Below are 18,715 nucleotides of genomic sequence, written 5' to 3'. Positions count from 1 at the left end.
TAGGCTTGTTCCGCAACTGACGCTCTTTCCGGTCAAAAATCCATACCGGAACCTCCTCATAGGTGACATCAAGCTGAATAGGAACTGAGATATCTGTCAGCACATGTGTCGGGTCGGATATATATATCTTCTCAGTATAACTTCGTGGAATACATCGTGAACGCCCGCCAAGGACAGCGTTAGTGTCAACCCGTAAGCTACTGCTCCAATCCTTTCCGAGATCTGGAAAGGTCCAATGTATTGCGGAGCCAGCTCACCAATGAGGCCGAATCTCTTCACCCCTTTCGTGGGTGAATCTCGCAGTAAAATATGGTCGCTTATAGAGAACTCCAAGGGTTTGCGTCTCCAATCAACATAACACTTCTGGCGACCCTGAGCCTCTAACATTCCTTCGTCTGATAATACGGACCAACTCTTCGTCCTGCTGAGCTTTATAAGGTCCCAACAGCTAGGCCTCTCCAACCTCATCCCAGAGGGTGGGTGTCCAACAAGACCTACCATACAACACCTCAAACGGTGCCATCTGGATACTCGAATGGAAGCTGTTGTTGTAGGCAAACTCTACTAACGGCAGATAGTCCTTCCAACTGCCTCTGAAATCCATACACATGACCTCAGTAGGTCCTCTTAAGTCTGAATGGTCCGCTTTGACTATCCATCTGTCTGAGGATGGAAAGTTGTACTGAAACAGAGCTGCATGCCCAAGGCCTACTGCAGTCTCTGTCAAAACGAGACGTGAACCGGGGCGGGGGTCTCTATCTGAAACAATAATCAACGGGACACCATGTAATCTGATGATCTCCCAGCAAAACAGATCTACCAATCGATCCAGGAAATCAGTCTTCCGGATCGCTAATGAGTGCGCAGATTGGGTTAATCAATCAACGATTACCCAAATCGTGTCATGACCTCGTCGTGTTCTAGGCAGACTCACCACACAGTCCATGGTAATATGTTCTCATTCCCACTCAGGAATAGGGATCCACTAAAATAATCCAGCAGGTATCTGGTGTTCTTCCTTCACCTGCTGACAGACAAGACCTCTCGTTACAAATTACGCGATGTCTTCCCTCATATCGTTCCACCAATAGGAACACCTTAAATCGCGATACATGCGAGTCCCGCCTGGATGGATAACACATCGTGAGCGATGAGCCTCCTGACGTAACTCCTATAAGACCGGGTGAGACTGCGGTACGCACAATCCGCCTCAGAAGTATACAACACCCTCCTCGTCTCGTGTGAACTCGGTCTGCTGCCCAGAAGCTATCTGGCTGCAAACAAACTGCAAATACTGCTCAGCGACTGAGCAACCATGGTAACCAGAGTACCCTGCTCTGTCTGTCCTTACCCCTCAAGGCCCAACTCGGAAAAACCTTGAATCAAGTCTGTGACCACAACTCGGTGGCAAGCTAAAGTCCCTCTAGACTTCCGGCTAAGTGCATCTGCAACCCCATTAGCTCTCCCCGGGTGATAGCTAATGGTACAATCATAAACCTTCAGGAACTCCATCCATCCCCTCTGTCGGAGATTAAGTTCCTTCTAAGTAAACAGATATTTGAGACTCTTATGGTCAATGAGAATCTCAAATGTAACGCCATAAATAATGTCGCCAAATCTTCATGGCAAAAATAATGGCGACTAGCTCCAGATCATGTACAGGGTAGTTCTTCTCATACTCCTTCAATCACCGAGAAACATAGAAGACTATCGTGTCGTGCTGCATCAGAACAGCACCAAATCCTGTAGAGATGCGTTGGTATAAAGCACGAATCCGTCCTCTCAAAAAGGAAAAACCAAAATCGGAGCCGACACTGGTCTCCACTTCAGCTCCTAGAAGCTGGTCTTGCAATCCTCAGTCCAAGTGAACTTCACGCCTTTCCTGGTCAGGCGTGTAAGTAGCATAGTAATCCGTGAGAAACCCTCAACGTATCTCCGGAAATATCGGCCAAACAAGGGAAGTTGCGAGCCTCTTCCATAGACTCCGTCTACTCCCAACGGAAACAAACTTGATCTCCTGTGGAACCACAGTATACTCCTACTGGTCATCATGTGTCCTAAAAATCTCACAGAAGACAATCTCAAAATGCACTACTGAACTTCGCATATAGATGTTCTCGTCGAAACATCTCCAGAACTATGCAAAATGGCGTGCGTGACTCACCGCGGATCCGAAATAGATCACAACATCGTCAACAAAGACAATGGAAACCAATCCAAACATCCTGGGAATACTAAAATCATCGAGTCCATGATAACATCTAGGGCTCTGTAAGCTCTAATGGTAAAACCAAGACACATCATGTCCGTATCACAGACATTCCTAACAATAAGATCCTCAACAATAAACAGATCTAATCACCAACGATATATAATCACTAAAGAATAGAACCTCCAGTGTGAGAGCAATGCTCTATCACACGAAATACCACATATGTGGGAGCAACGCTCTACCACAAGAAATCCTCCATATGTGGGAGCAACGCTCCACCACAAATAATCTAAAATATGTATCCACAATAAATATGGGAGCAATGCTCCGCTACAAACAATCCGCAATATGTAAGAGCAACGCTCCACTACAAAACAATCCCTAAATATGTGGGAATCCAGAATATGTGGAAGCTATGCTCTACCACAAACGATCCATAACACACCTAACTATCTAGCTAGAGACTGCACAAGATCTCTCTACCACAGATCAATGTGGGTAACCTAGGGTATAACCACCCAGTAAGCAAATCAAATCCATAGTCAACTCTATCATCCTCCTAGTGGGTCGGTCACCCACTAATGAGAGAATTAGTTGACAGGGTAAAACAACTAATATCATAATGTAGACATTTAATATTCTACATTTAACATAGGTAGAATCATCATGACGCTACCAACCATACATCTGACACATGTGCACACACAACATATGTATGATCGATATAATCCTCCAATTAGTACACACCAAAAATACTCACATCATAGGTATAAATCACTGTGATACCTCCAACAATGTATACCGAACCCGTGTGCATATATCATCGTAGGTAAAATCAACAATACCCCTCAAACAATACTCAAATGACAAATATACACATATGTCAAGAGTATAATCAACATATACTTCCAATAAGGCATACTAAAACCCAGGTGCTTTCACAAATCACACATAATCAACAAGATACCTCAGATACTACACCAAACACATATGTACATATCACAACACCGATGTAGTCGACAAGATACTTCCAACATGACATTCACACCCATGTGCACATACCACTACACAGATTTAAATCAATAAGATACCTCCAATATGTCAATCAGACACGTACAGCTAACTAAATAGCTATAATCCACAAGGAACCTACAATAACCATATCTAGATGGGAATATCCACACTATCCACAAATGAACTATCCATCATAGAACTCCTTCAACTCATAACAATCATATGTACACTTCATAGATATGCATAATCAGCATATTTAATCCAATCTATCACACAAACCCTATGTCATCTTCTAAGTTATCCAATTAGGTACATACAGTCTAAAATTACAGTACCCATGGAATAGGATACACCGATCCTCTATCAACTGACCAAAATCCACAATGATATACGATAATTCAGTCTTTTCCCACGTCAGTAACAATCATGTACTCCAATGTGCTCATAATATCCAACTAAGCACGAAAAATCAAAAGATTCAAACCTCTAAAAATAGAGTATAATTGTCCTCTACTGATCAACCCAACAAAACTAAATCAATCATCTTCTAACTAATCAAGAATACCTTAATCCTCCACAAGCAACTAAGGTATATCAATATACGACTACCCAAATCAATAAGTGTAAATCAAACTCCTACTGACTGATCTAACAAGAGTAAATCAATATTTACTGATGAAATTAACTAAGATAACATGTTATACTACTGGCTAGGTCAACATAATGATATAGATTCTATCCTCTACCCAGCTAATAAAAGCAAAGGCTGGTATGTGCCTCAATCTGCTAAACAACTAGTAATAACAGAAGCTAAATACTACTGGTGTATGATATAATATATCACCAGAAACTGTAATCCCTCACATGTAATATGGCTACAACATCAGACAGATACCAGATACAAAGTGTCATAACTCTCACAGTCAACAATGCATACTCTAACTAAATAGAAGGATAACAGTATACCAGCATACCTCCTATAGCTTCTGCCAGTCCCAAAATCCAAAAAGTCACATCGAGAAGACCAAAACACAAAATCCAAAACACCGAAAATAAGACACGTAAGTCGATCTCTGATACCAAATAAATTGATATCAGATAAATCTCGAAAATCCAAAACACATAGCAAGTATCGATACCGCTCGATACACTAAATTGTCACGCCGGAGGAGTCTCCGTCCAAGAAATTTTGAAAGATCTCCTGTCATGGACAATCCGAAACTTTCTACAAGCACTATATACCTCAGCACACGGCCGGAATAATAACAATAAAAGAAAACAAACACCCCACAAGAATATCAAATTCTCCGTCGACACAACCACGCAGCTAAAATAAAGCACCCCACCTGCACTCAAAACCAAAACACAAAACCGCTAGCCTGGCTAGACTTACACAACCAATAACATAAATACAAAATACCACATAACAACGTCAACACTAAAAAAATAAAACCAGAGTATAGAGCTAAACAAACCGATACATAAAACAAACAAAACATACGTAAAACCGATAAGTCTTCTGATGTGACGTGGGGACCAGCAGACAAGATGCTCCAAGCGACACCATAAATAACCTGGTACCTGAAAAAGATAGTATCAACAGGGGTGAGTTCAACAACTCAGCGAATACCACTGGACATGAGAAGTAAAATATATCTAACAGCAACAAACATGGAATACAGCTTCCTAATCATATATAGGGAATACGCAAAACTGAAAGGTAACTGAGGAAGCTGTACTCACCAGGAAACTCCTATCCAGACAAAAGGGTCGTCATACCAAAAGTGTCAATAATCCTGTATGCAGGTCAAAAGTATGCATCCAACCAAAATGCAGCAAACCAAATGCAGCAAACACAATCATAAGAATATAAATGCATCAATGCATATGATGCTAATGATGCCTCGTCAACCTCCAGTCAGTCATCTCATACACAAATGGTGAGACCAAGTGGGTAGGGTTGTGACAACCATGCACTGCTCCTGATGAGTGACCGAGTGAACGGGATGCTGTCGGAGTACTCCTGTCCTATGACCCCAAATCATAAATGGGGGAGCTCAATGATCTCAACTCCCGGTACACGATGACGGGGAGGTATCTCTGCCGGCTACCACGCTGAGTCACTTGACCAACGGAGCCAAACAGAGTCCACCGTCTGCCGGCTACTACGCTGCTACACTAAATGCCAGCGGAGCCAAACAGAGCGGAACTGACTGCCGACTACCTCGCTGGGTCATGTGACCAACGGAGCCAAACAGCAGAACCGCCACACACCTGCCTGATATACCACTAAACCATGAGTGGGGGTGTGTGCAGTACATGTAACTGACGATGGGCTCAACCATAGTGGAGCCGACAATCGCACAGAATGCAATCATGATGCATGTCACTATGCATAACAAAAACTGATCAACATAACCATATCCATATATACAAAATGGGTACTGTAAAAGTGATGGTCACATACCAAAATCTAAAGTACACAGGTCAGATAGAATATCAAAAACCTATGTCCTGAACATAATAAGTATGGAATATCCTGATCAGCATAGAAAAATCCATATATACATAATATGGGTACCACAGTATCAGTAAGCCAAATCCACGGATCTAGGGTATACAAATCCTCTAAGGTATAACAACCTAGACCCAAATCATATCCCTCTTCCATAGCATATGTACCAACAATATACACAGATCAAAGAATCAGGGTCTAAACACCCGAATCATATATGATATACAAATAGAGGTACACAAATCTGATATGGCACAAAAACCTAAGTATCAGATAATCTAGATACACAGGCCAGAAACAACAATCCAAATCCTAGCCCTAACCTCAGTAAGCATGGTATGTCACTCTAGAAACAAAGATACTCATGGTAACAAGATAATCATGGCAACAAATCACGAGATATAAGCACGGATACATCACAGGTGACAAACCTAACATGCTAAGGATATCAAACAGTGACATACCAACGGCAAACATGTTCATTGCATGTAGTTATAAAATACTATGCATATCCAATGACAATATCATAAAAGATAAGTCAAGAGGTACCCGCCTCCAAATAGCAGGTCCAATCCAATCAAATCCAACGTCGAGATGCTCGTCTCGCGTCAAAGTCCTGTGACACATAGTATCCAGATTTAGCTAATTACATATAAATAAATTAGCTAAATCAAATCCTCGAGAAGCTAACGAAAATCCAGATCCAATTATAAACCCTAATTGGATCATTTAACTCCTCAATCGATTCTAACTAATACATTCGAATTAGGATTTGCCATGAGCATAATCAACCATAGTAACTTACCCAAATTGGGATAAACCACCACTGATCCAAGGCCGGAATTACCATGATCAAATTACCTCCAAGAATCAGTCCTGATCCATATATTCCACTCATATGAACTCCAACGGCTGCTGTCCACCAAATCCATATCCCTAAATTAGCAATCCACTCCAAATTCAATTATCCCTAATTCAATACATAACCCTAATTAATTATGTATCAAAATTTACTACACTATACCTCAATTCACAGCCGCTGTTGATCCGCAACTAGGGATAGTGTCGCCGAAAGGAGTAGCCGCTGCTGGTGACCAAGACTCTACAACCAGAGACCACCATTCTCAATTAGCACAACAATTCCATCCCACACAGTGCTGCTCACAGCAGTACACGAAACAAGCACAAAAATCAAAAACCAAATCCTAAACTCTCACCTTCAATCCCACTGTCAAATTACTGGCGTTTGTTGTCATCTTTTCCAGCTTCTGGTTTTCCAGCGATCTAGGGCAACCGAGTCAACCAGGGTGGCGGCGCACAGTGCAGAGAACAAGAAGAGGGGCGGCAGAGGAGAGGAAGCTAGGGCACGGTGCGGCGCTGGAGCTCCTGTGGTCGGTGATCGGTGTCGGCTGTGGTAGTCTCCACAGCGAGGGGCAACAGGCGCCGGTGACTAGCAAAGGCACGAGCACAGAGGAGGCGGCCGGAAATCGCTTGGCGTCGCTACGCTGGATCGTGCAGGAAGAAGTCTCGGCCGGCAGCAAGAAAAATCTAGGGTACAGCGGCTGGAGGAGGCAGGCGATGAAAGGAGTCGCCGCGAGGTGGAGAAGGAGAAGGGAAAACCGCCGCCTGCGGTTAGGGCAAATCGGCAGCGTCGGGTGAGGCTCTGGCACGCGGGGAGGAATGCAAAACGGAGGAGAAAAAGAGAATAAAGAAAAGAAATAAAAAGAAAAATAAAAAGAAAAAGGAAAATTAACTTTTCCTCGCTTAAATAGGGTAGCCTAAATAGGCTTTTCCGGGCCCCGTTTTTATCCCCGTTAACTTGTTCGTACTAGCTCCGAAAAATTTCCAAAAATTCTGAAAAAAATCCCTTATTAATATCCGCCTATTTTCTGGTATTTTACAGATCCCCTGGATCGATTGGCAGATCTGTATTGCCGGGAGATCATCAGATTACATGGTGTTCCTTTGACTATCATTTCGGATAGAGACCCCCGGTTCACGTCTCGTTTCTGGCAGAGTCTGCAGCAGGCCTTGGGCACGCAGCTCCAATTTAGTACAGCTTTCCATCTGCAGACAGATGGATAGTCAGAGCGGACCATTCAGACTTTAGAGGACCTGCTGAGGTCGTGTGTTATGGATTTCGAAAGCAGTTGGGAGGACCACTTGCCATTGGTAGAGTTCGCCTACAACAACAGCTTTCATTCGGCTATCCAGATGGCACCGTTTGAGGCGTTGTATGGTAGGCCTTGTCGGACACCCACGCTCTGGGATGAGGTTGGGGAGACCCAGCTGTTGGGACCTCATAGAGCTCAGCAGGAGGCAGAGTTGGTCCGTATTATCAGACGGAGGATGTCATAGGCGCAGGACCGCCAGAAGAGTTATGCTGATTGGAGACACAGACCTTTGGAGTTCTCTACAGGCGACCATGTATTTCTACGAATTTCACCCATGAAAGGGGTGAAGAGATTTGGCCTCAGAGGTAAGCTAGCTCCGCGATACATTGGCCCTTTCCAGATCCTGGAGAGGATTGGAGCAGTAGCTTACCGGCTGGCACTACCACCGTCCCTGGCAGGCATCCACGATGTATTCCACGTATCTATGCTGAGGAAATACGTACCTGACCCGACGCATGTCCTGACAGATGTCTCAGTTCCAGTTCAGTCTGACGTCACTTATGAGGAAGTTCCGGTACGGATTTTGGACCGGAAGGAGCGTCAGTTGCGGAGCAAGACTATCCGACTGGTTAAAGTCGGATGGCAGCATCATTCAGACGAGGAGGCTAATTGGGAGCTTGAGGATACTATCCGAGCTCGATATCCCCATCTTTTCACTTTAGGTATGTGATTTAATTTACCGTTCAGCATTTATACTTTATATCTGTTGTTAATACTTGCTGATGGTAGATAACGAAATTTGGGGACCAAATTTTTATTAGTGGGGGAGAATGTAAAATATCAAAAATAGGCGAATACTAATAAGGGAATTTTTCAAAATTTTTCAGAAATTTTTCGGAGCTCGTATGGACGAGTTAACCGGGATAAGACTGGGGCCCGGAAAAGCCTGTTTAGGCTACCCATTTAAGCGAGGAAAAGTTTGCTTTTTCTTTTCTTTTATTTTATTTCATTTCTTTATTTTTTTTCTTTTCCTCCGGTTTCTCTCATTCGTCGTTTCCTCTTTGCCCGCGAGCCCTAACCTCCTTCCCCGAGCGGTTTCCTCCCCCTCTCGCAACAAAACCCCTCGTGTCTTCCTCGCCGACCGCAGCCATGCCCTAATCGGCCGAGTCGTTTCTCCTCAGCCCTAGTTCTTTGGCCGATTCCTCCTCCTCTCTAGGCTCGCGACACCGTCGGCCTCCCTTCTGCCCTAGCGTCGGCTGCCACCACCTCAGGCTGCCACCACCTCTGTGCCCTAGCATCTCCGCCGACGCCGCCTCCCGATTCCCCTCCCCTCCTCTAGTCTGACGAGACATCGTCGGCCCCTCCTCTGTGCTTGTGCCCTAGCGAGCCCGACGCCACTTCCTCGCCACTGTCGCTCCTCTTCCCCCAAGTGTCGGCGACGATCTGCCACCGCTGACCTACATCGCCAGCGACGCCATGCACCCCTACATAGTGCCGCTGCCGCACGGAGGTGTCGCCGGCATCCCCTGTGCCCTAGCACCCGCAGACGGCCGCTCCCTCTGCTGCGATTTGGCAGCACCACTGACACCCCGATTTCCTCTTCCTCCTTGTTCTTCTCGACACCGATCAACTCTCGAGAGCAGGCAGTCGGTCTCCTCTTCGTTACTGCCGGTCTCCCTTCTTCCCTCTGTGACTCTGTCGACCACTGGATTGGGTGACGCCAGTCGGTCTTCTCTCATTGTTGCTCCCTCTGCCTTGTTCATCACCAGTGCAGCAACTAGGTTTCATCATAGAGGAAACCTTGAGTCAGATTTGAGGTAAGTGTTATACCCTCACTGGTAAATTGGGTACTTGATTGTTGCTGTGGTGTTCTTGGTCCAGCTCACCTTGTTCCAGCATCATCAGGGGGGTTGTGAATTGAAGGAAGGATTACAACGGACTTTTGTGTGCTATGGATTAACAGGAGAGGTTCTGGATTGAGGGTAAGGAGTTGTTTGTTTCTTGCTGTAGCTTAAATCCAAATTTAGTTAGTTAGTTTTGGATTTTTAATCTAAGGGTTGATTAGGGATTAGAAAACTAACCCTAATTAACCGTTGGATTTGATTTAGGTAGGTTGAGGATTATGGTTTAGGGTTTTTCCCTAAATAGTTCTTAGGAATTTTATTTAGATATTTATGTAAATTGTAGCTAAATAAAATATATCTATATTGGTGACATAGGACTTTGACGCGAGACGATTATCTCGACGTCGGATTTGGACCGATTGGACCTTTCTTATTGGAGGCAGGTACTTATGACTTTATGCCTTTGATATGCATAGTAGTGAATTTAACAAATAGCAATAATTATGTTTCTTATTTGCTTCGGTTAGTCACTACCCGATACCTGTTATATGCTTGGTTGATTGCTTCTTTTGCATCTCATGTTATTACTTACCTGATTATACATGCTTATAGGGGTAGTGATATAACCATGCTTCACCATGTTTAGAACCTAGGTGTGATACCTTATCTGATCTGTGTACCCTTGATATGATTTATTGACTATGGTGCACATCATATATGCATATAGATTGGTTCAGTATATTACCATGCTTAGTGTCATGCACCATTCGCATGATTGCATGCTGTGTGATAGATTGCTCCATTATTGTTGAGCACATCGCCAGTTTCATCACTGTTCGGTGCTCCATTATGACGCTCATGGGTAGCGTGATACAGCGTGGTAGCACGTCAGTTTGCTCGTTCGGTGCTCCGTTGGTTCGCTCATGGGTAGTTTGATTGCAGCGTGGTAGCACGTCGAGATCCCTCCCCGTCATTGTGTACCGGGAGATGAGAGCATTGCGCTCCCCCATTTATGATTTGGGGTAGGAGTATGTGTGTACTCCGACAGCATCCCGTCCACTCGGTCACTCATCAGGAGTGGTGATGCAGAGTGTACGGTTGTCACAGCCCTACCCACTCGGTCCCACCATTGTGTGTGAGATGGCTGACCAGCGTCAGGGGTGACCATGATGTTAGAGTGTATACTAAAAGCCTAGCTTTTGGTATAAACATTTATCTAGAAATAAGAATCACATTGGTCAAATGTCTACATTTATGATATATGTAGTTGTTCAATTAATTTATATTGTAGATAACATGGTGTGTGGTGTCACACACAGAGGATCATGTTATCAGTACCTTATAAATTATAAACAGTAACTCACGACCATAATGGAAAGGAACAAACCATTGGAAGGTCGTACTGTAATTAGGTATTAGTTTATCTTAACTATATAATTACACTAGTACACTTAGAGTGTATTGAGTAGGACCATTAGAGGTCGTTTCTTTTATACTGACTTTATAAAGAAACAAAGACCTCAGTTATTATGGAAGTGGGTGCTCTTAATCCTAATATAATAACAAGCACATATATTTGATATTTATTTCTTTAATTTATCAATGGGTGAGATTTAGTTCGATGAATCAATAAGCCCGATAAGTTGGGAAATGATATCACTTATAGTGTGTATTGTTGATTATAGAAGGAAACTGTGTCCTAGTGATCTAGGTTGAGAATGTCCTCAAGAGGAGCTCATAAGGATTGTCATGTTAAACCCTGCAGGTGGACTTAGTCCGACATGACGATAAGGTTGAGTGGTACTACTCTTGGACTAAGATATTAATTAAATGAGTTGTCAGTAACTCGCTTAATTAATGGACATTTGACATCTTAAACACAGGGAGACTAATACACTCATAATAAGAAGGAGCCCAAAATGTAATTTGGGATTGGTGCGGTAGTTCAATAATAGTTCTTTAGTGGAATGAATTATTATTGATGGAATTAAGTTGTGTGTTCGAGGCACGGGAAGCTTAATTTCATCGGGAGACCAAAACCAATTCCTCCTCTCGGTCCCTATCGTAGCCTCTTGTATATAGAGATTTATACCCACCACATACCCACCTTCTTACCCAACCAATAGGGGCCGGCCAAGCTAAGCTTGAAGCTCAAGCTTAGGGCCGGCCAAGCCTAAAGGTTGGCCTTAAGGTGGCCGGCCAATAGCTTGGAGCCCAAGCTTAGGTGGCCGGCCACATCATATTAAAAAGGATTTTTTAAAAAAAATTATTTCTTATGTGGATATCATAGTTTTAAAAGAGAGTTTAAAAATTAAATCTTTCCTTTTAAAGCTTTCTACAAAAGATTAAGAAAAGATTTGAAATCTTTCCTTATTTGTAGATTGAAAGGAGATTTTATTTTTAAGAAAAACTTTCCTTTTTAACCATGATAATAATTTAAAAGAGAAGTTTAAAAATTAAATATTCTCTTTTATTAGTTTCTACAAAAGATTAAGAAAAGATTTGATATCTTTCCTTATTTATAGATTGAAAAGAGATTTTAATTTTTAGAGATAACTTTCCTTTTGGAAATTATCCACATGTTTAAAAGAAGAATTTTAATTTATAAAATTTCCTTTTTATTAACCAATCATGAAGGGATAAAAATTATTGGAGAAATTTTTATAAATTTCTAGAAACAAATTAGGAAGTTTTAATTCTTGTGTGAATTAAATTTTCCTTGTTTTGGGGAATTAGAAGTGGCCGGCCATTATTATTAAAAGAAGAAAATTGTTTTTAATTAAAATAATTTTTCTTTTTTATGACAAAAGAATTAAGGAATTTTTTATTAAAATTTCCTTATTTGTCAAGACCAAGGATTATAAAAGAAGGGGTAGAGGTGCCTTCACGGGTGATCAACTCTATTATTCTTCTCCTCTCTTTTCCTCCTTGGTGGTCGGCCCTAGCTTTTCCTCTTCTCTTCTTCTTATGGCCGGCGGCAACCTCTCTTGGAGCTCTTGATGGTAGCCGGTTCTAGCTAGGAGAAGAAGGAGAGAAAGGTAGTCTTATTTCTTGCATCCCTTGGAGCTTGGTGGTGGTGGCCGGACCTCTACTTCTCTTGGAGAATTGTGGTGGCCGAAACTTGCAAGGAAGAAGAAGGTGCTTGGTGGTTCTCATCTCGGAAGATCGTTGCCCACACAACGTCCGAGGTTAGAAGAGGAATACGGTAGAAGATCAAGAGGTCTTTTTAGAAGGTATAACTAGTAATTTTTCCTTTCCACATCATGCTAGTTATTTATGGAAATAATACCAAATACAAGAGGCTTACGATTCTAGTATTTCGAATATGTTTTTCGAAGTTGTGTTCTTTTATTTTTCTTTTCCTTGTGATTTGATTGTTCTTTTTGGTTGACCTAAAGTTATTTTAGGAAATTAAATATTAGCTTTCCATAAAAGGTTTTGTCTAGTCGGTGGTGGTTGTTCCCATATCCAAGAAGGCCATGTGCCTCGCCACGTCAGTACTGGGAACCAATTATGGAAATTAATATTTAATGGAATTAATAACTTAGGTGATTTGGATCAAACGTGTTAAGTTCCGCAGGAGATCCAAGTCTAAACCTTAAAGAACAAATAGATTAAGTTTTGGATCAAACGTGTTAAGTTCCGCAGGCGATCCAAAATTTAATTTAAAAGAACACATGGTAGCTAGGAAAAGGTTCAGACCTTTGTACAAAATTTTTGTACAGTGGAACCTCTAGGTTTTCCGAGTAGCAACCAACAATTGGTATCAGAGCTAGGGTTTTGCCTCTGTGTATTTGGTATTAGTTTAATTATGCACATGTCATACATAATTTAGGCAAGTTAATAGTAGGATGTGCTAACTTTGTGGATGCAGGATCCAACTATTATGGCTTTTAGTTATTATGTGTGTGATTGGACCCTTGGACATGTCAAGGGCATTTATATGTATGTGCATGATTGTATTATAAAATACAGCAGGAGCTGTATTTAGTTTGATTAGGATTTTATTTTTGATCTAGATACATGTACATTCCTTTTATGGAATATAGGATCAAAAAGGTAAAATTCTATTTATGTCGCGGATCGAATCTTGCAAAGCGTGGAACCTTCTAAGGACCAGAGGCGCAGCGGAACTAGGAGCAAGATGGATGCGACAGCTAGTCCTGGTGGCGGTGGCCAAATATGGCAACAGCTTGGGATGACAACACACGGAGGACAACTAGAGATAAAAGCCATAATAGTTGAAAATTAGATTTTCTATTTATTGCTTTTATATTGTGCTGTGTGTGCATGTTGGTTTACATATTTAGTAGGATAGTATAGTTAAAATTCCTCATTTATAAATAACTAAGTGGGAGAGGGATTTTTAAGTAAACCCCATGGTCTCCATTACTGGTTTGTAAGTGATGCAAACAAGCTTGCGCGTTGGCTCTGAGTGCCTTCCTCCATAACGGATGAGCTTGTTTGTGGATCACTAGAACAGACTTCCATTTTTGGATGACTATAGGAAGTTAATTAAGAGCGTGTGATCTTCCCCAATGAAAGGGGCATAATCTTATTAATGGACTTAGTGTCAAGTAATGGTATACACTTAGACACATTTAATAGTATCCTCCCCAACGGAGTCACTACTATCACTTGTGTGACCAAAGGGAAACCAACTATTGATTTGTCATAAAACTAGATTGGCAATATAATAAAATTAATAAACCCCTCTTACAAATGTTTGAATTTGTATACGTCCACACTAACGTGGCATACAAGATTCATGGTGTTTGAGGTAATTTTATTTGTCAAAAGGTTATATTGACAAGATAGTCAATGGGTAAAACCTTCTCTTACAAATGATGAATTTGTATACGTCCACACTAACGTGGCATGCAAAATTCACGGTGTTTGAGGTGTTGGTGAATTTAAATAATATTGTTTGAGGAATCAATGTTATTTTAAATTCGAAGTTTTGACCAATTATTTGATCAAAGACAGATCAACTATTAATTTTATTCGTCATAAAGTAAAGTTGACGAGATAATAAAATTAATGAATAAAATCTCCTCTTCGATTTTGTATACGCAAAATTTATGGAGATTTTAAGGAGTTGATCTTGACCAAATATTTTTGTGATTCTTAGGATGTTTGTCAATCCCTAGTAGTCATACTATAGAAAAAGACTTAGTAGTCTCAATTGTAATGATTGGAAATAGGACTTGGACATTAAGGTAGACTGTCTTCTTAGAACTAAGAATAATTTAGGTGTATTTAATTCATTAGTTGAAACATGTCTAGTAGTGTTATCTACCAGAACCTGGAGTGTAGATACAAGATGCCATTAATCATGTCTGCAATTCATTGCAGGGTTCCAGGAAACCCGACAACTAAATGAAAGGTAAATCACCGTCCACATGGGCACTACTGTAAAAGTGGTAGCTATTGCAGTGGGAGATGTTTATCCTTTGATAAGAATAAAATATGGATTTTAAGTAATTGTCTTTACGTACCAAGTTTAGAAAGAACCTGATTTTAGTTTCTAAACTATTATAGATATTGTGTCTATTTTGATAACAAAGTTGTTATCAAGAAAAATAGGGAAGTTATCTATTCTGGTATGATGGTTGACAATTTATAATCCAATAACTCCCACGATGCAACAAATGGAAATTAGTAACACATCTTCTAATTTTAAGAAAAAACAACCTTCGGAAATGAACCAATTATATCTTTGGCATCTAAAAGCTAGGTTATACTTGAGTAGGATTCATTGGTAGCTAATGAACTTTTGGGTTCATTGGTAGTGGAAATATTTCCAACCTGCGAGTCTTACTTGGAAGAAAAATAACCAAGAAGCTTTTAAGTCCAAGGGGTATGGAGTCAAAGATATGTTGAAATCGGTTCATTCTGATTTGTGTGATCCTATGACTATCCAGACAAGAGGTAGTATTGAATATTTTGTCTATTTTATAGACAACTATTCAAGATACAAATAAATTTACTTAATGTACCGCAAGACTAAGTACTTTGATTAGTTCAAAGAGTACAAGGTTGATGCGGAGAAATGTTAAAGTAAAAAGTCACTATGGAAGATCGTAGTGGCAAGTACCTCTTGAGAGATTTTAGGAGTCACTTATCAGTAGTTGGATTTCAACCCCAACTAACTGCACCTGGTACACCCCAACAGGATGGTGTAGTAGAAAGAAGGTAAAGGACTCTTATGAAATAATTAGATAGATGATGAGTTATTCAGAAAATTACCAAATTTGTTTTAAGGATAAACTCTGAAAACGAAAGTGAACATAGTACCTTCCAAGTTAGAACTCTCTACTCATATAGAATTGCTGAATAGGTGAAAACCTATTTTGAAGCATATTCGGATTCGGGTAATCCAGCACATATGTTAAAGAGAGACAATGATAAGTTGGATAGGAGTTCACTTGTTTGTAAGTTATCCTAGATAAACAAAAGTAGGTTTATAGTCTTAAAAATCAGAAGGTCATTGTTAGCATCAATGACTGATTTTTTTTAGAAAAGGACTATATAATGAACCACGTGCTCATAAGTAAATTTGTTCTTAAGGAAATAATAAAGGACATGTCTAACCTAGTACCAACTGTACAAGATGAGATACCACAAGAAAACTGCAACACGTATCACAAATTGATACACAATTACAGAAAGTGTCTTGTTGTAGTGGGAGGGTTGTTATACAACCTAAATAGGTTCATGTTTTGGGAGAGTTTTTGGACTCGATCCCTGGAGGACATGAACCTGATCTCCGGTCATATGATGAAGCACTCCAAGATAAAGATGCAGCATCTTGGCAAAGAGTAATGAATAAAAGAATTAGAATATATGTATTCTAATAAAATCTGGAAGCTTGTAGAATCACCAAATGGTGTAAAAGTCGTTGGGTGTAAAAAGGTCTATAATAGGAAAAGAGGGATAGACAGGAAGGTAGTAACTTTCAAAGCAAGGCTTAATGAAAAAGGAAACTTTTTCACTGGTAGTCATGCTTAAGTCTATCCGGATTCTTTTATCTATTTGTCAAGAGGATGTCAAGACAGCATTCTTTAATGGAAGTCTTGAAGAAAGCATCCATATAAAGCAACCAGAAGGGTTCATTGCAAAGGGCTAAGAGCATCTTGTGTAAGCTCAATCAGTCTATGGACTGAGGCAAAGCTTCAAGGTCTTGGAACATCCGGTTTATCAAAGTAATCCAGACCTATGGATTTATTTAGTAACTGGATAAGTCTTGTGTATACAAAAGGTGTGATGGAAGCGTGGTGGTATTTCTTGTACTATACGTAGATAACATTTTTGGTAGTTGGAAACAATATCAAAATGTTGTCAGAAGTAAGGGTATGGTTGTCCAAATAATTCGATATAAAGGATTTGGGAGAATGTATATATTTTTGAGATCAAAATAATAAGGGATCGAAAGAAAAAAAATATATTTTACTTATCCCAAGCTTGATACATCGGAAAATCCTTGCTCGTTTTAAGCATGCAAAACTCCTCGAAAGGTTTCTTACTTTTTAAGCATGGAGTGTCTTTATCTAAAGAGATGTCTCCGTTGACATCAAAAGAAATTGAGGACATGTAGGCAGTTCTTTATGCTTCGGCAGTTAGACAACCTAATGTATGCTATACACGAGATCAGAAATCTGTTTTGCCAAGGGCATAGTTAGCAGATATCAAAGTAACCCTAGACAAGGACATTGGACTACAGTAAAGCATATATTAAAGTACCTTAGAGGCGCTAGAGATTATATGCTAGCTTATAAGGCAATTAATTTGGTCCCTGTGGGTTACACGGATTTTGACTTCCAATCGGATAGGGACAATAATAAGTCAACCTCAGGGTTTTGTGTTTACTTTAGGAGGTAAAGTCATAACTATGGAAGAGTGATAAGCATAGATGTTTTTCTGGACTCCACCATAGAAGCTTAGTATATGGCAAGCCTCTGAGGAAGCCATAAAAGCTGAATGACTTAATTACCTCAAGATAGACTTAGATATGATTTCTAGTTTGTCCAAAGATTATTACAATTTATTGTAATAATAATGGTGCAGTAACAAACTTGAAGAAACCATGAGTCTATAAGGCAAGTAAACACAATAGAGCGCAAGTACCACCCAATACGAGAAATCGTATAAACGAGGAGAAGTTGTTGCCGCCTAGAATGCATCAAATGATGACCTATAGATCTTTTCACTAAGGTCCTTAAGGCGAAAGCTTTTGATGGACATGTTGAAGAGTTGGGAATCAGATGTATGGCAGCAGATATGGCAGCTTAGTCTTTTAGTATAAGTGGGAGATTGTTAGAGTGTATACTAAAAGCCTAGCTTTTGGTATAAACATTTATCTAGAAATAAGAATCACATTGGTCAAATGTCTACATTTATGATATATGTAGTTGTTCAATTAATTTATATTGTAGATAACATGGTGTGTGGTGTCACACACAGAGGATCATGTTATCAGTACCTTATAAATTATAAACAGTAACTCACGACCATAATGGAAAGGAACAAACCATTGGAAGGTCATAGTGTAATTAGGTATTAGTTTATCTTAACTATATAATTACACTAGTACACTTAGAGTGTATTGAGTAGGACCATTAGAGGTCGTTTCTTTTATACTGACTTTATAAAGAAACAAAGACCTCAGTTATTATGGAAGTGTGTGCTCTTAATCCTAATATAATAACAAGCACATATATTTGATATTTATTTCTTTAATTTATCAATGGGTGAGATTTAGTTCGATGAATCAATATGCCCGATAAGTTGGGAAATGATATCACTTATAGTGTGTATTGTTGATTATAGAAGGAAACTGTGTCCTAGTGATCTAGGTTGAGAATGTCCTCAAGAGGAGCTCATAAGGATTGTCATGTTAAACCCTGCAGGTGGACTTAGTCCCACATGACGATAAGGTTGAGTGGTACTACTCTTGGACTAAGATATTAATTAAATGAGTTGTCAGTAACTCGCTTAATTAATGGACATTTGACAT

This window comes from Zingiber officinale, chromosome 9A, assembly GCF_018446385.1.
Source record: "Zingiber officinale cultivar Zhangliang chromosome 9A, Zo_v1.1, whole genome shotgun sequence".
NCBI lineage: Eukaryota > Viridiplantae > Streptophyta > Magnoliopsida > Zingiberales > Zingiberaceae > Zingiber > Zingiber officinale.
Note: the sequence above shows the minus strand (reverse complement) of the source record.